This window comes from Pistacia vera, unplaced genomic scaffold, assembly GCF_008641045.1.
Source record: "Pistacia vera cultivar Batoury unplaced genomic scaffold, PisVer_v2 Contig820, whole genome shotgun sequence".
Classification (NCBI taxonomy): Eukaryota; Viridiplantae; Streptophyta; class Magnoliopsida; order Sapindales; family Anacardiaceae; genus Pistacia; species Pistacia vera.
In genome coordinates, this window is record NW_022196691.1 from 524776 (window position 1) to 542833 (window position 18058).

The following is an 18058-nucleotide window of genomic DNA, read 5'->3' on the forward strand; positions in this document are numbered from 1 at the left end:
TGGAAGCTTCTGTCTCGGTTTGGATGTTAGATGTTTAATCTGTGCTAACAGTCGTAATTTCATTATTGTTTACAGTACCATGTGATCAAAACTCAGACTGACACATACAAGAAGAAGGTCAAAACTAAACAAATTATTTTTGTTTCTTTAATTACCCACATTCAGTTATTTCACTATTTTTTTTTTCTTGTGATCAAATTGGCAGGTAAAAAGCTTGGAGGAAAGTGTTGGAGATCCCATATCGACTAGGCACACTCAAGCCAATGGGTTTATAAGAGTGGACAATCCTCCCACTCAATAAGGCCTTTTGGGTGAGGAGTTAGGCCCAACTCAAATTCTAACAGAAAGACATGGAAACATCCGGCTCAACTTTGTAAGACTCTTCACTTTCTTGTTTTATTTCCTTTCTTGATAGTGTATATAGGTCAACTCGATTATCATTTTTGTTTAATTACATTTTGGAAATGAAGGAAGCACAGTATGAGGATCCAAATCTAAATTACTGATTAGTTGACAGTGGAGATTATCAATCAGCAACGGCACTATCAAATGGAGCATCTAACTTGTACGCTTTTCGCCTGTACAATGCTAACTTCCCTCAAGGAGGAGGAGGAGGAGGAGGATTTGGCCCCAACAATCTCAGCCTTGGTTGATTATATATCATAAGAAGTTGTATTTATAATCTCTTCTTCAGGCGATTATAATAATCTCCAGGTGTGTTTTAATTATACTAGGATATTACATAAAAAGGGCTGAAATTAGAAATCCAGTTCTTGATTATTTCATAACCCAATCTAATTAAAACACACCTAGAGATTATTATAATCGCCAAGGTAAATCATTTAGATATTCAAAGTTTAATCTAGTCAGATTTTATAAGCTTAATCAGAATTTAAAATTTATGCATTCAGATTTTTGAATGACGACAACAACTATCGTGGGGGATTTGACCGAGCGGAGGTACAGGAAATGTTTTCAGCAATGGAGGCAGAGTATGAGGTATGGGTTTATGGGTTTGCACCGGAAGCAGTGGGTGCAGAATTGCCAGAAGTTACTAGAGAATTTAGCCAGACCCTATTTACAATGAGGCCCGATATATCATTGTTTGTTTGCAGAACAATAGTCGACACTGATATAAGGAGCATACTAGGCCAAGTGAGGGTACCATGTTGCATCATTCAAACTGCCAGGGACGCCTCAGTCCCCTTATCAGCGGCTGAATATTTACAAAACCATTTCGATGGCCGTACCACACTGCAGATATTGAACACTGAGGTCCATTTGCCGCATTTGAGTGCCCCTGCCTTAACGGGTCCAGCTATTTGTAGAGAACTGCCACGACAGCCTTTTTGTTAGGATTAAAATCAAAAACTAGCCACATGATCGATTATATATTTGTTTCTACGGTTTTTGTCCACTCAGATAAGGATATTTTTAAAAAAAAAAAAAAAAATTGGCAAAATCATCCTTGTAATTATCAGACGTTTGTTGATATATATCTTGTAGGCAAAAGGTATTATGTCATAAATCGGGTTAATAACTGAAAATTGTATAAATACACAAAAGCAAGAACCGAATCTAAACCTAAACCTAAAATCTATTCATAGAAAACCACAATATTTGGTGTTCTTTAAACCTAAGAACTAATTTCTCTATCCTCTAATATTTATTGTACCACTTCTCTATCTTTGCATGTATCAAATCAGGAGTCACAACTCATGAAGACTTAAGGAAGTTTGATTTAGATAAACATCACTTTGTGGTCTCATAGTAAAAGAGTAAAGGAAGAGTTAAGTTTAAATGGTTTTTTAAGTTCGAGTCCTCACGACTGCTAATAGAAATGGTTATTAGAGCTCGTACCCAACCAACAATTTCAAAATCTCGAGAAATAGTCGAGATACGTGTAAGTTAACCAGGACATTCCGGGTCACAAAAAAAAGTTTGATATATATATATATATAAACTTAATTTGAAGAATAGCATTACTCTTTATTCATTGAGAATATTATATAGCGACTCAACGTTTTGTTTAAAAACATCAAATTCTCATTAATTAATTTTAAATTTCAAAGGGGAAAAAACTATTAATATAGAGAGATTATTATAAAGAAAAAAAAACCTAAAAAATATATATTTTTAATCATGTATATTGTTTCAAACTCGAGAAATACGTGTATATATATACTTAGAGAGGTATTCTATGCATGAACTCTCCTCCAAAATACGAGTACATGTGCATCATTAATTTAATGACAATCCAAAATTTATGAGTACAACATTATTAATTCATTAATTTATAATACCATGTGGTAGAATAATTTGAGCCCTTATTTCAAGCAAATGAAATGAACTTTATAACCTGAACTTTGATTCAGTTGAAATGTAAATCTAGTTATCGTCTTCTGTTCTAATTAAGGCCATTAATAACTATAATTTTTGGTTCATTTCCTTATAAATAATTCTTATCATATAAAAAAAATAATGATTAAAAAGACATTAATGTTACGTATACAAAATAAGGATCCCAACTTTGCATTTCAAATGATGTGACAATTTTCCTTTTAAACTATATCGAGTGTCTTTCTTTTTATTATCATAATTTTAAGCAAACAATCATCTTGTAAATATGGGAATATAACGGAATATATTGTAAGGGTCATGATCCTCTCCTGATTTGAGTTCACTTGAAGTTTTAAGAATCTCATCATATCAGTAGATTTTTATTTATTTCTTGCTTAGATCTATTTGTATATTCATATTAGTAATGACTAATAACAAGCCTTTGAAAGCTTGGATTAGGGGAGAATTGTAACGCCCCACTTGAGGTACGTAATAAATTATGTTGTATGCTTGAATGTGTGTGGATGTGTTCTCTTTTGAGCTTGCATATTGTTATTTTTGGTTGGTTGGCCCTTGGTTGATTGATGAGTTGGTTTGGTTGAATGTTTGCCTTGATTTTGGTTGAGTCTTGGCGAATTTTGGAATTTTTTCTTCGCCGCGGCGACGTCGGCTTTGCAATTTTTAGCCGAGGTGACGAAAAAGCTTCGCCGCGGCGACGGGCCGGCTGAATTGTGTAGTGAAGTTTCTAGATATTTTTTCATAGGGGCAAAATGACCATTCTACCCCTAATTAGCAGGAAAAGTGGCGAGTGAATTGTAAGGAAATTTTATGGAGAATATGTTAGAGTACGGGTGTGATTGTAATGAATCAAAGGATAAGGATGGAATTTCTAGGAAAGAGCAAGGGCAATATGGGAATGAATGAAGATATTTTGAGTTAAAAAGGGATTAAGCTTAGTAAACCCTTCATTCTTCATCTTCCACCGCCTCTTCCATTCCTCATTTCCTCTCAATTTTTCCTTCAACCTTTCAAGGATTTTAGAGAGTTTTTGAGTAGTTTGGGGTAGAAAATTAATCTAAAGCATCCTAAGGTAAGGATTCTTGCTTTAGATGTGAAGTTTTGCTTATTTATGTATATTGAAGTCTTATGGTTTTATTGTTTAAAGTTGTGGAGAAGGGACAAGTTACTAAAGGAAAGGAAGGTGCTAGTGAGATCTTTCCATTACAAGGTAAGTAAATCCCAATCCAAGTTGAGATTTGAGAACTCTTTTGAGTAGAGATTTAATAGAAATTGTGTATGCATGTTAGATGTTATGTTATTGAGAATTGAGATGGAGATGAATAATTGCTTTGTGGTTGTTAATTACACTTCAATTATGAGAAGTGTGATGTGTGATGAGAATGTAGTTTGAGATGAAATTGGAGGAGATTGAGAAATCTCTTTGGAAGTGTTATGTTATGACAGGAATTATAGCTTTGTGAGGGAGTTTCCTTCAAGAGGGGAGTAGAACTATAGATAAAGTAGAGTTTATGTATGCACATTAGTTGTTTGGTGAAATGCCTAAGAGAATCATGAGCATGAGTAGTAAACCTTAATTCTTGCAACATTGCATGTTGGCATTTCATGAGTGCATTAGTGGAGATGAACCATCCATATGCATTAATTGGGCATAGAATGAGAAAAGCATTAAAAACGGGTTGGTGCTTTGTGACCTCCACCCGGTAGCCATTAAGGGCAGTTTGGTGCTTTGTGATCTCCACCCGGTAGTCACTAAGAGTAGGTTGGTGCTTTGTAAACTCCAACCGACAATCACAAAGAGTGGGATGATGCTTTGTGAACTCCACCCGGCCGTGCCTCCGGTAAGATGAGGTAGTGACATCAAGTGAGAAGGAATGAGTAAACATGAGAAAGAACAAATAGAGAACGAGTAAAGTCACGAAGAGTGGGTCGGTGCTGTGTGAACTCCACCCAGCCGTGACTCCGGTAAGATGAGGCCGTGACATATAGTAGAAGTTAATAAAAGAAAGCTCTGTGAAAGAGAAACAAAAACAGAAAAAGTGTGAGGAAAGAATTAAGAGAAAGCGTTAGGGGGACAGACGAGTAGAGGATTTACTTACTGAGCATTATTTTGTGCTCACCCTGTTGTTTTATTTTATGGTTACAGGATCTAGGTGATGATGTAGTCGGATGGGCATCGACAAGCGAGGAGCAATAGCTATACTGTCCACTGTTTTAATGACATTTTGTAAATGATACTCTATTTTGTATTAAGAATGTTTATGTGTAATAAAAGAAAATTTTTGGGCCCATCTACTTTTATTATAATTCATGTATTTTACTAATATACAGCAGTTATTACAAGAATCTTGATATATATTGTAATGAGGAACTTTATAAACAATATATAATAGGATTAAAATATAAGTATTTATTAAAACATGTGTCATTGTGATTGATTTCCATCATACAAAGAGAATTCGTACAAACTGATGTGGCATACCACGATAGTGTCACATGGCATAGAACTACATTATTTAATATTATGTCATTGTTATACAGACCCACATGTCAGATGGTATTGAATATTGATTTGACATATTGTAACACCCACATCAAGGTACGTAACTCTAGTTATGTTTTAATGCCCTTAGTATTACTTATTTCAAGGTGAAAGATTGAAAGTTGACATTTTCACTTCTTCGCCGTGACAAAGGAGTTTTGTCACCACGGCAATGTATATATTGCCTAATTCGTGTTCTTAGAATTGCAGACGTGACGTGTCCTCTTTGGGAGTTTTTCCTGAGGCGAAGGAAAAAGTTCGTCGGGGCAAAGAACTTGTTGGAATTTTTGAGAAAATTTTGGAAAACTTGCTTAAGGGAAAAATGGTTATTCCACCCATAATTAGAATTCTATGGAGAATGCAAGGGAAATAAGGACATTATTGTAATTGACTAAAAGACAAAGATGGAATTTCTAGAAAGTGCAAGGGTAAAATGGGAAAGTATAAATAATATTATGTGATAATAAGGGTTCAAGAATTGAGACCCACGCCACTTTCACCCATTGTCCACGCCACTTTCATCCCAAGTTCTCTCAAATTTCTTCAACCAATTTCCAAGGAAATTCATAGGATCTTGGTTAGACTTTGGTAGATTTTCAATCCTAAACATCCAAAGGTAAGATTCTTGCACCAAGATGTGAGATTAAATTTTTATATGCTTAGAGTTTAAGAGAAAGAGGAATTCTACCAAAGAGAGATTTTAGTGTTGGAATTACTCAAATTCAAGATAAGTAAATCCAACCCTAGTTATGATTTGAGCAATATTGTGTAGAGAAATTCTTATATGTATGTATGTGTAGTATGTTGAGAATTATTGATGGAGTTGATGTTGAATGATGGTTAGATTTCAACCATGAGAAGTAGTGTTTGTGTATATGGTGATTAATGGAAGTTTGAATGAGTTAAGAAAGAATTTGAGTAGAATTATAGAGTGTGATTTCCTGGCCAGGTTTGGTGTTGAATTTATGGAGCTTTGCTCCAAATTTTGGTGGTTAGAGATTGATATATATGGAAGTATAATCAACTTAGTGTTTTGTTTACGCATACAAATTGTTTGATGAAATTTCAAAGTGAACGGCATGTATGAATATGATAGCTTGTTACCTTGATATGAGTTTGTAGATGATAGAGAAAATAGAGAATGACATGTCCATAAGCCATATTGCATTCTTGCATTTAAACATTTGAATTTAGAAAGAATAACAAGAAAAAGCCCATCTACATGCATACATGCATATAAGAGCACTAACGAATAAAGAGAAAGAAAGAAAATAAAAGAAACTGAATATTAATTTCTAAAAGAAAGATAAGAGAAGAGAAGGTTGTTGCGATGGGGAGCCCGTGAGTGACAGAGAAGAAGAAAGGAGAATTTGTACAGTCTGTAAAAAGTGCATGTAGATGAGGACTGTACCCAAGAAATAATTTGAGAATACACTCACATGGCCAGAGTTCTAAATTCATGCCTCAACGGAGTCCGATCGGCAAAGAAAAAATAGAAAAGAAAAGAAAGAAAGAGTAGAAAAGCAAGAAAGAATAGAAAAAAAAGAAAAGAAATAGAAAAGAGAGAATTGAAATAGAAGAAGAAAAACAAAAAAGAAAGAAACATAGAAAAAGAAAGAAAATAGAAAAGAAATAGAAAACAGAAGAGAAATAGAAAACAGAATAAGAAAAACATAAAAGATATTGCATCCCCTATGCATTTGTTCATATACATTATGCCATTTCTCCTATCTTGAGTTAGTTTTCCTAGTTGTGCTTACATATCAGTAAGTGGAAAACTAGAATCTTAGAAAGAACAGAGAATAATAGAGAAGTTTGATATAAGAAAAGAAATTCAGAAAACGAGTAACTGAGGAAGAAGAGTAGCATAGAGGATTTACTTACTGAGCAATTAGTGCTCACTCTATTGATTTCATTGTTTTTGCACGTAACAGGTGAGTTGCGGCGGAGGATATGTCAAGAAGCGGAGGAGAATGACACTACTGTCCAAATGTATTTTGAGTTTATGTATATGACTTTCTTACTTGATGTAGAGAATTTGTATATGAAAGTAAAATTATTTTGGGCCCACTATCTTATGCTTATGCACATATATATTTTCTATAACATGTTTAGTGATTCCATATTATACTTTCCGGAGCATACTAGCTAAAAAGAGTTATTACACATGCCACATTAGTTTGTTTATATTCTCTTTGTCCGTGTAGTCTTACTCTATTTATTAAGCCTTGCAGATGGGTTTGTAACATTAGTTAATATGTGTTCCAACTCAAGTTTATCTCCTGTTAAGTGCGGTTAAGAAAATACAGTACTATAGATACCCCTTTCTTTGTAATAAGTTAAAAAGAGTTTGATGACAGAGGTTTTAATTAATTGATAATGATAAATTTTGGATTCTTTTTTTTTTTAATTTATCATAAAGTTATTTACGATAATTCAAACCTAAAGTTTTACACTGAACCTTGCAACTTATTCTTTATTGTATTTGTTTAGTAACCTGTTATTTTCTATTAGATTATTTTCTTTTATGACATGATTGTCAGGAAAAATTTGATTAGGGTTCAACAATTTACAATTTGATTAAGTCATTTTATCAAATTACTTTTTTATATGATATGATTATTAGATGTGACATGATATGTTAGTTTTATTTAGGAAAAATTTACTTGGTTAATATTTTATTAAAAAGGTCGACGTCAAATATAGTCAATTTTTAAATGACTTTATAAAGGATGACTTCTCACAAGATTTTTGTAAATTTTTATCTTTATCTTTTATACTAAATCATATTAATGCCATTGCTTCTATGAAAATGACAAAAAGCTTTTGATTTAAAATTGAAACATAGAATATTACGATTTTTTTTAAAGAATAAAGTATTAAATGATATATGAAATTTCGAAAATATATACTTAATGTATGTAGAAAGCAAATATATATAGTTAAAAAATGTGAAATTGATAAGTAACTTTGAGCAGCTAGACTCTTGCAATGCATGAGGGGGGCATAATGATGTCAGTCCTGATTGAGTGTACGCTTTTATATTTATAAGTTACATGGGGTAAATTAATAGTTAACATATAATTTATTATATAAAATATGATTATAGCCCTTCTAAATTATAAAAGGACCCCACTAGAGAGAGATTAATATCATATACCCTACTCGACTATCCGTGCAAGACAGGACTTATGGGAGATAGGACTCTTGTGAGACTAGATTCTTTTGACTCGAGAATCTGCAATTTTTTTTTTTTTCTAAATTTCTCTTGATTTGAGTGTTTTTTTTTTTTTCTCCCTTAAATATGCATTATTTCATTTATATCAAATACATATGAACATAATATACACTCTTGAACATATAAAAATGATACAAAAACCTTAAATGAGAATAGGGATGGACATAAAACCCGGCTTGTAGGGACTGCCCTAACCCAATCGGAGCAGGACGAAGTTTTCCCAAATCAATTGGGATTTAGGCTGGGATCAAGCCTAAAATCGAAATTCAGGGTCGGGATAGGTCTTGCCCCACCCCGGCCCCGTTTTGTCCCCATCCCAAAATCCCTATATATATATTAATTTTAATAATTAAAAATCAATCATATATACCTATATTAATTTTAATATTTGAAAATCAATCATATTTATACAATAACAAATTATAATTGTGTAAGTATTTTATGAAATCATATACAAATAGGTAATAAATAAAACTAGATTAAATATAATAAATTATTATATATATATATATATATTATATATAATATATATAATATTATATATTATACATATATATTATTGCTACGAAACAAAAGTTATACATTCAATATTATTTGAGGATTTTCTGAATTTTTGAACAAGCAGGGGCTCGGATCGGGAAACCTCTTAGGCTTTTGGACGAGGTCAGAGTCAGGAACCCCTTGCTGGCCGGCCTGTGCCCATGAGCAACGCGGAGAGAAAGAAGAAAAAATATAAAAACATATATAAATTTGTCAGAAAGATGTCAATGGTAAAAGTTGACATCTTTATATTACCTGTGTTTGATTATTGTGAAATAGATTGGAATAGTTAAAAAATCAGCAAACCATGCTTTGAGTTGCGTGGAGAAATGGATGGCCCCAAAGAAGGTTCGGGTTTCTTTAATTTCGTTATCGCTTGTCGTTGCTGTACTTCCCTGCAAGTGCACAAGTACTGTCCAAACCACTTGGAGTAGTTCTCATATTCGCGTCTTGGAACTTTCCTATATGTGAGTTTAATCAAATATATATGCATGGAATTCAGTAATTGGATTAGGTATACTAGCATTTTTGTATACTTCTTGTTTCAGTCTATCTGATATACGCTAACATATATCTTTAAGGGTAATCTTGTTAAGAGCTTAAATATTATCGTCAAACACTTTCATTGATTTCAGTTCTTTAATAATTGAGAGTTGTTCAACATGATGCCACAACCTATTTGACCAATTGAAGCTTCAGCTTTAGTTGACAGAAACTTTTGCATATAATTCACTGATCAATATTGTTACTTATACTGTTTTTAAGGTTGGGGTTCTATTTTCTATACCAAATGCGTTTTGATGGAGATTATCAACCTCATTACTTCACATGAATTTTATCCTGTTTCATAACTGTATTGTGTCATACTAAAGTTTTCTGGTAGACATGTATGAATCATATTCTTGGGTGCAGCTCTGGCATTAGACCCATTGATAGGAGCAACAGCTGCTGGAAACACAGTGTAGCTAAAACCTTCAGATTTAGCCCCAGAATGTGCTTCTTTTCTATAAGAGACCATCCCTCTTTATTTGGATTGCAATGCCATTAATGTCATCAATGGTGGAGCAGATGTCGGCGAGAAACTACTGCAACAGAAATGGGACAAAATTTTCTTCACAGGTATACATATAACTTCCCAAATTTGCAATTCATGAATCTAATATATTCTATCAGGCTTTCACAGATGAAATACGTGATGTGCACTAACCACTATTTCATCAAATTAATAATCAAATGCACATTAGTAGTTTGTTACTCAGCATGCAATACTGGGGCAGGGATGATAAGAATTATAAAATTGTGCATTTTTATGAATATATCTTCAGGAAGTACAAGAGTGGGTCGCATTGTTATGACCGCAGCTGCTAAACATTTAACTCCCGTCACTCTAGAGCTGCGTGGAAAATGCCCTGCTGTCGTCGATACTCTGTCCAGCCTCTCAGATATAAAGGTACTTTTGACTTACTGTTTACTTCATCTACAATGCTTTAAAGGCTTTTAGAACAGAAAGGTAACATTATATTGAATTAGTTTCTAGCTAGTCAATTTGATTTTAGTTTGCTCTTGTTATTGTTGTGATCTTAAGGTGATGGCCAAAGAATCGTTGGTGGGAAGTGGGCGGCTTGCAATGGGCAAATATGTATTGGAGTTGATTATGTACTTGTGGAAAGAAATTTGCTTCTACTTGTTGACGAAATAAAAAGAAAGAGACAGATAGTTAATGACACAAAAGACAAGAATTATTTATTGCTTTGCTGCAAAAGAATACAATGACTCAAAAGCAAACTGTTCTATTTATAGAGCTAAATGCCAAACGGCTATATGCCTAAAAATTATCTAGCCACTAACTCAGCCACTAACTCCTGCATAAGCGCCCAAAGACTAGGACTTACAACATTATCAATTTAAGCATTATCCCACTAATAACAGACTCCAATGGACTCGGACAAAACAAAAGACTCATAAATAACAAAGAAACTTAATCAAATAAATTCACGTGACTCAACATTCCTTCCCTTAAACTGAAAAATTTTCAAACAGTCAGTTTAGACAACATTAATAACAAAAATCATTCCTGAAACTGGTCATTCCAAAGTGCGTACACCGAGCAATTTTCGTAGCTTTTGAAATAAAGGCACTTTGAGAGGTTTAGTGAATATATCAGCAACTTGGACTTCACTTCTGCAGAAGCTAAGATCAATGATTCCATCATTGGTGAGATTTCTTAAGCAGTGATACTTCACATCTATATGTTTACTTCGCCCATGTAAAACAAGATTCTTGGAGAGCTTAATTGCTGAACTGCTATCACAATTAATTTGGGTTGGTCCTTGCTGCTTGAAATAGAGCTCTTCAAGAACTTTTCTCAACCAAATAGCTTGGCAAGCACATGAAGTTGCAGCAACAAACTCGGCTTCGGTTGTTGATAGCGTGACAATTGGTTGTTTCTTTGAAGACCATGAGACAGCTCCTGAACCTATCATAAAGACATAACCTGAAGTGCTCTTTCTATCATCTTGATCTCCGGCATAATCACTATCCGTAAATCCAATTAAATTTGACGTTTCTCCTTTCTTGTAAAACAACCCATAACCAGCAGTCCCTTGCAAGTATCGAAAGATTCTTTTTGCAGCTAAAAGATGTATCTCCCTCGGGCATTCCATGTATCTGCTAATAAGACTTACAGCATGCATTATGTCAGGTCTCGTAGCTGTTAAATACATCAAACTCCCTACAATTTGCTTGTAAAGAGTGCTATCAATCTTCTTTCCTTCAGGATCTCGAACAAGCTTCAAACCAACTTCAGTAGGTGTGCTAACAGAGTTGCAATTTTTCATTTGAAACCTGTCCAAAATGTCTTGCACATACTTCTTTTGGCAAATAAAAATTCCAGCTGCAGATTGCACCACTTCAATGCCCAAAAAATAATGCATTGTTCCAAGATTAGACATATCAAATTCAACCATCATAGATTGTTTAAATTTGTCAAACATGGCACTATCATTTCCAGTGAAAATAAGATCATCAACATATAAGCAAACAATGAGCAATTTTCCTCTATCTCCAGTCTTTGTAAAAAGTGTATGCTCATATGGACATTTGTTAAATCCCTCTTTAGAAAAATAAGCATCTATACGACTATACCAAGCGCGTGGAGCTTGTTTTAGCCCATACAATGCTTTTTTGAGTTTATAAACCTTATTTTCACTTCCAAGCTTCACATAACCAGGAGGTTGATCAATAAATACCTGTTCTTCCAAGTTGCCATGTAAAAATGCTGATTTCACATCCAACTGGAAAATAGGCCATGAGTTTTGTGCCGCCAATGCAATCACTAGTCTGATTGTGTCATGTCTTGCAACTGGAGCGAAAACTTCTTTGTAGTCAATGCCGAACTCTTGTTTATAGCCCTTAGCGACTAAGCGTGCCTTGTACTTGTCAATTTCTCCATTCTTTTTCAATTTCGTCTTGTATACCCACTTCACACCAATGCTCTTTTGCCCTTTTGGAAGCTCTGTCAACTCCCAAGTGTTGTTTCTTTCAATGGCTGCTATTTCTGCATCCATAGCCTGCCGCCACTTCGACTCCTTGACAGCATCTTTGAAAGCTACAGGATCACAATCTGAAAAAAGAGCAAAATGTGTAAGTGGGTCTTCAGATGGATCACTCCCAGGTATCTCATAATCAGTCATCCATGCTGGTCTTTTTTTAACTCGTTGAGGTCGTTGTTCATCAGCAACATCAACTCCAGCTGGGCTTGGAAGGTCTTCTTCAATTAGTTGTTGCTCGTTTTCCACCGGTTGTTCATTCTCCACGGGTTGTTGCCTTTCTTTTTCTACATCAAAGTCTGCCAATATTTGTTGCTTGACATTGTTTTCTTTCCACATCCAGAATCTTTCTTCATCAAAAATTACGTCACGACTAATGACAATTTTCTTGGTGATGGGATTGTACAATTTGTACGCCTTTGATTGCTCACTAACACCAAGAAAAATGCATTTTTCTCCTTTTTCATCAAGTTTTCTTCTCTTTTGATCTGGAATATGTGCATATGCTATACAACCAAAAATTTTGAAATGCTCGACAGTTGGTTTACATCCACTCCAAGCTTCTTGCGGCGTCACATTTTGAACTGCAAGGGTGGGACTTCTGTTTAGTACATGAATACTCCAATTGACAGCTTCTGGCAAAAAACTTCTTGGAATCTCGCTCCTTGCCAGGATTGACCGCACCATGTTCATGATTGTACGATTCTTCCTTTCTGCAATGCCATTCTGCTGTGGCGTGTAAGCTGTTGTAAGTTGCTTTTGAATTCCATGAGTCTCACAGAAATTTGCAAATTCATATGAGTTGTATTCTCCACCGCGATCAGTACGAAGAACTTTTATTTCGTTGCCAACTTCTTTTTCAACAAGAACTTTGTAGCTTTTAAAAGCTGTAAAAGCTTCAGACTTTTCCTGTAAAAAATACACCCATGTTTTTCGGCTAAAATCATCAATGAATGTCATCAGGTATCTTTTACCTCCATTGGAAGGTGGATCTATTGGCCCGCAAAGGTCAGAATGAACCAGCTCCAATTGCTTCTTTGCTCTCCATGACTTTCCTTGCGGAAATTGATTACGGTGTTGTTTGCTAACAACACACTCTTCACAAACTTCAAATGGAGCAGTAATTTGAGGAAGACCAGTCACCATATTTTTCTGCTGTAGAGTCTTCAATCCACCAAAACTTAGGTGACCATAGCGAAAATGCCATAGCCATGCTGCATCGTTCAGTTTTGCTGAGAAGCATGAATGAGTGGTGTTGTGGAGATAAAGCGGGAACATACGATTTGCCGTCATGTTAACTTGAGCAATTAAGCCTAACTTTGCATCTTGAATTTGACATACTCCATCTTTGATAGAAATCTCGTACCCCTTCTCTTGCAGCTGACCCACACTAAGCAAGTTGGTCTTTAGATCTGGGACAAAAAGAACATTAGAGATAGTGTGGGTGGAATTTTCCTTAGTTTGAATAGTTACCCTTCCTTTTCCCATAACAGAAATCGTGGAGTTGTCACCAAACTTAACGGTGTTGCGAAAAGATTCATCTAGGTCAGAGAACGCCTTCTTATCTCCACACATGTGGTTGCTGCAGCCAGTGTCTAAATACCACATGTTTGGTTGAGTTTCTTCCTTTACGTGACACACTATCAAAAGAGACGCCTCTTCTTCTTTTTCTGCAAAGTTAGTTCTTTCTTCACCTTGTCTATTCAGATTAGTTCGGCACTCAGACTTGTAGTGACCATACCCATGACATCTATTGCACTCCACATTGGACTTGTCTACTGACCTCGATTTATATGTAGTTGAGTGGTTGCCACCTCGTCCTCTTCCTCTTCCTTGAAATTTGTTATCTTAGTGTTGGTGTTGGTGTTGTTGATTTCCACGATCATTATTTCCTTTGCTTCTGCCTTGACCTCTACCTCGTCCTCTGTCTCCTCTTGTTGCTGAGTGATTTTCCGTTGAGGCCTTCAAAGCTTGCTCCTCTTTCTCCTGCTGGTTAAATTTATGTTCATGAACCAACAAAGAACTTTGTAATTCGTCAATTGAAAGTTCATCAATATCATGAGATTCTTCTATGGAACAAACAACAAAATTAAATTTTGGTGTCATGGATCGAAGAATCTTCTCTACTATGTTCACGTCCTCTGTCTTGTCCCCGTGGATCCGCATCTTGTTCACGATCGCCATTGTTCGAGAGAAATAATCTGTAACTGATTCTCCCGACTTCATTCGAAGTGTTTCGAACTCCGTACAAAGTGCTTGAAGCTGCTGCCTCTTTGCCCTTGCAGAACCATGGTACTTCTTCTTCATGGAATCCCAAATATGTTTTGAAGTGTCTTTGCAAAGAATGGTTTCCAAGATTGAGCGATCAATTGCTTGGAAAAGATAATTCTTTGCCTTGAGATCTTTCAACCGCTGCCCTTCTAGCTCTGTTTTTTGCACTTGTGTCATTGTTCTATCTGCTGGTTCCGTAATTCCTTCAGAGACGACGTGCCAATACTCCTTAGATCTTAGAAATTTCTCCATTAACATGCTCCAATGATCATAATGACCATCAAAACGAGGAATAGACGGTTGAACAAAGTTGTCGGTGGCCATCGTTCACTGCTGCTGCAAAAAATAAAACAAAGTGAAGGAGAAAAGAAGTAAAGCTGCTGCAATACGTCCTCTCGTTCTCACAAACCTCGCCTTTTTTTTTTAACCCTCAACCTGAAAAGAAATAAAGCTGCTGCAATACGTCCTTTCGTTCTCACAAACCTCGCCTTTTTTTTTTTTTACTCTCAACCTCACTAACAGACACCACACCTCGTTCTTTCTTCTCTCACTTTTGTCAAACTCCTCACACTATTTTTGTTTTAACCGGGCTCTAATACCATATGTTGACTAAATAAGAAGAGAGAGACAAATAGTTAATGACACAAAAGACAAGAATTATTTATTGCTTTGCTGCAAAAGAATACAATGACTCAAAAGCAAACTGCTCTATTTATAGAGCTAATGCCAAACGGCTATATGCCTACAAATTATCTAGCCACTAACTCAGCCACTAACTCCTGCATAAGCGTCCAAAGACTAGGACTTACAACATTATCAATTTAAGCATTATCCCACTAATAACAGACTCCAACGGACTCGGACAAAACAAAAGACTCATAAATAACAAAGAGACTTAATCAAATAAATTCATGTGACTCAACACTACTCTGGTATGTATTACATTCACTCGACTAAAATTTCCCTTGTATTGTGGTTAAAATAAAAATCTTAAATTGACTTGCATAATTCTTTGGTAGATTGATTCATTAAAGAGAACAATCAAGAAATTTTTTGGTGAAAGCCCCAAAGATTCAAACAGCATCAGCAGAATTGTCAATAAAGACCACTTTGACAGACTGAGCGAACTTCTTAAAGATCCTCGTGTTGCGGCTTCCATTGTTCATGGCGGTTCATCAAATGAAGAAAATTTGTAAGTTACTCTGATGGGTATAGCGAGCATGTAAACATTGTTAAAAAGTTTTCATGCCGGAATAGCTGGAGTCAACAAATTGCTGGCCTGCCAAAGCCACAAGAAAACTAGGATTATATGATCTCTTTATTTGTTAGAAGACTTCCAGATGGTCTTATTCCAATAAATAGCCTGATTTCAGTGCAAACTCAAACAGGTTCATTGAGCCAACCATCTTGTTAGATCCTCCACTTGATTCCGAGATCATGACTGAAGAAATCTTTGGTCCACTGCTTCCCATAATCACAGTAAGAATATTCTGATCTTTTTGTGCTTACCAAGTTTTTGACATCATGTTTGCTTTGTAAATGAAGCGAATTTCTTTTCTAACAGTTAAATAACATTCAAGAAAGCATTGTATTTGTCAACTCTAGGCCCAAGCTTCTGGTCATTTATGCCTTCACCAAAGATGAGGCATTCAAGAAACAAATTTTATCAGAAACATCTTCAGGAAGTTTATTATTCAATTACACTTGGTTCAAGTACTGCTCTGCTTCCGTTTTTTAGTGTACTATGATCGTAATTTTGATATTTAACACAAAATTTGAAGAAAACTAACGCAAATCTTGCTCAAATTTTTATTTTGTTTACAGTATGCGGCTGACGTTCTACCATTTGGAGGTGTTGGGTAGAGCGGGTTTGAAAGGTACCAGGGGAAGTACTCGTTTGATAATTTCAGCCATGAAAAACCAGTGGTGCAAAGAAGCTACTTCCTTGAGATGGAGCCAAGGTATCCTCCGTGGAATGATTTCAAGATGAATTTCTTCAGATTCGCATACTGTTTTGACTACTTCAACTTATTGCTCCAACTGCTCGGGTTGAAAAAGTAGCATAATCCTATTTACATATAAAAATAACCCGTCAACTCTCCTATTAGATGGGATGTACAATTTAGGCTTTGACAGTATATGGAGGCTAGAATTGATGTCATTCGATAGCATTGAATATGCATTAGACCTAATATTGTCATTGTATTACCTAGATTAAGAAACTACTGAGATCATCACATTAAGGGTGTGTTTGGTTCAGCGAATGTTGTATTACGAGGAAATGTTGTATTACTGGAAAGATAGATTACCAAGAAATCTTTAGAGAAATGCGTTTGATTGGTTAGAATAAATTGGTGGGTATGTTATAATAATATATTTGGTTGGAAGGATAAATAGTGGGTATATTATAATAATATGTAACGCCCCACTTGAGGTACGTAGTTAAGATTTGCCGCATTGCTTAAATGGTCATTGATTTATCCTCAATTGAGTTTGTATGTTGCTATTTTTGGTTGGTTGGCCTATGTTGAGTTGGTTGAGTGTTTGCCCCGAAATTGGTTGAGACTTGAGGAATTTTTGAATTTCAGTCTTCGCCGCGGCGACGTACGCCCTGTAAATTCTCGCTAGGGCGACAAATAGTTCTTCACCGCGGCGACGGGCCGGCTGAAAAGTTTAATCAAGTTTCTAGAGAATTCTCCATAGGGGTAAAATGACCATTCTACCCCTAATTAACAGGAAAAGTGGGGAGTAAAATGTAAGAAAATTTCATGGAGAATGTGTTGGAGTTGAGGGTGTAATTGTAATGAATTAAAGGACAAGGATGGAATTTTCAAGAAATAGCAAGGGCAAAATGGGAATGCTTGTATGTAAATTGAGCTAATAAGGGATTAAGTGTAGAAAACCCTTCATTTCACCCATTTCCACCGCCATTCTCATTCCCTAATTTCTCTCAATCATCCACTAAATCTTCCAAGAATTTCTAAGGACTTTTGGGGTAGTTTTTAGTAGAGGTTTAATCTAAAGCATCCTAAGGTAAGGATTCTTGCTTTAGATGAGATTTTTCTTATGTTTTGTTAAAGTCTTATGTTGGTATTGTTTAAAGTTGTAGAGAGAAGACAAGACAAAAAAGGGAAGGAAAAGTGCTAGAGAAGTTATTTACCCACAAGGTAAGTAAATCCAACCCAAGTTGAGATTTAAGAATGCTTTTGAGTAGAGATGTATGTATGTATTATGTTTGTTGAGGAATTGAGATGAGATGAGATGAGACGAGTAGTTATTTATGATTATTGAATATGTTAAGTATGAGAGGTGTTGAGATTTTATGATGTTAAGTTGAGTTGAATTGAAGTTGAAGGAAGTTTTGAGCAAACCCTATGGGAGTGTTGTTCTTTGACAGGAACTTGGAGAGTATGAGGGAGTTTTCTCCCATTTGGATTATTAAAGAGAGGAGAAAAGTTATAGTTAAAATAGAGTTTTATATGCACATGAGTTGTATGATGAAATGCTTGAGAAAGGCATGAGTAAGAGTAGAGAACCTTAATTATTGCTACATGGCATAAT

General features: G+C 35.3%; 1 pseudogene; it reads left to right on the forward strand.

Moving 5' to 3' along the window:
• The first annotated feature begins 981 nt into the window (after positions 1-981).
• LOC116117693 lies at positions 982-16558 on the forward strand (annotated as a pseudogene).
• Positions 16559-18058: the final 1500 nt, after the last annotated feature.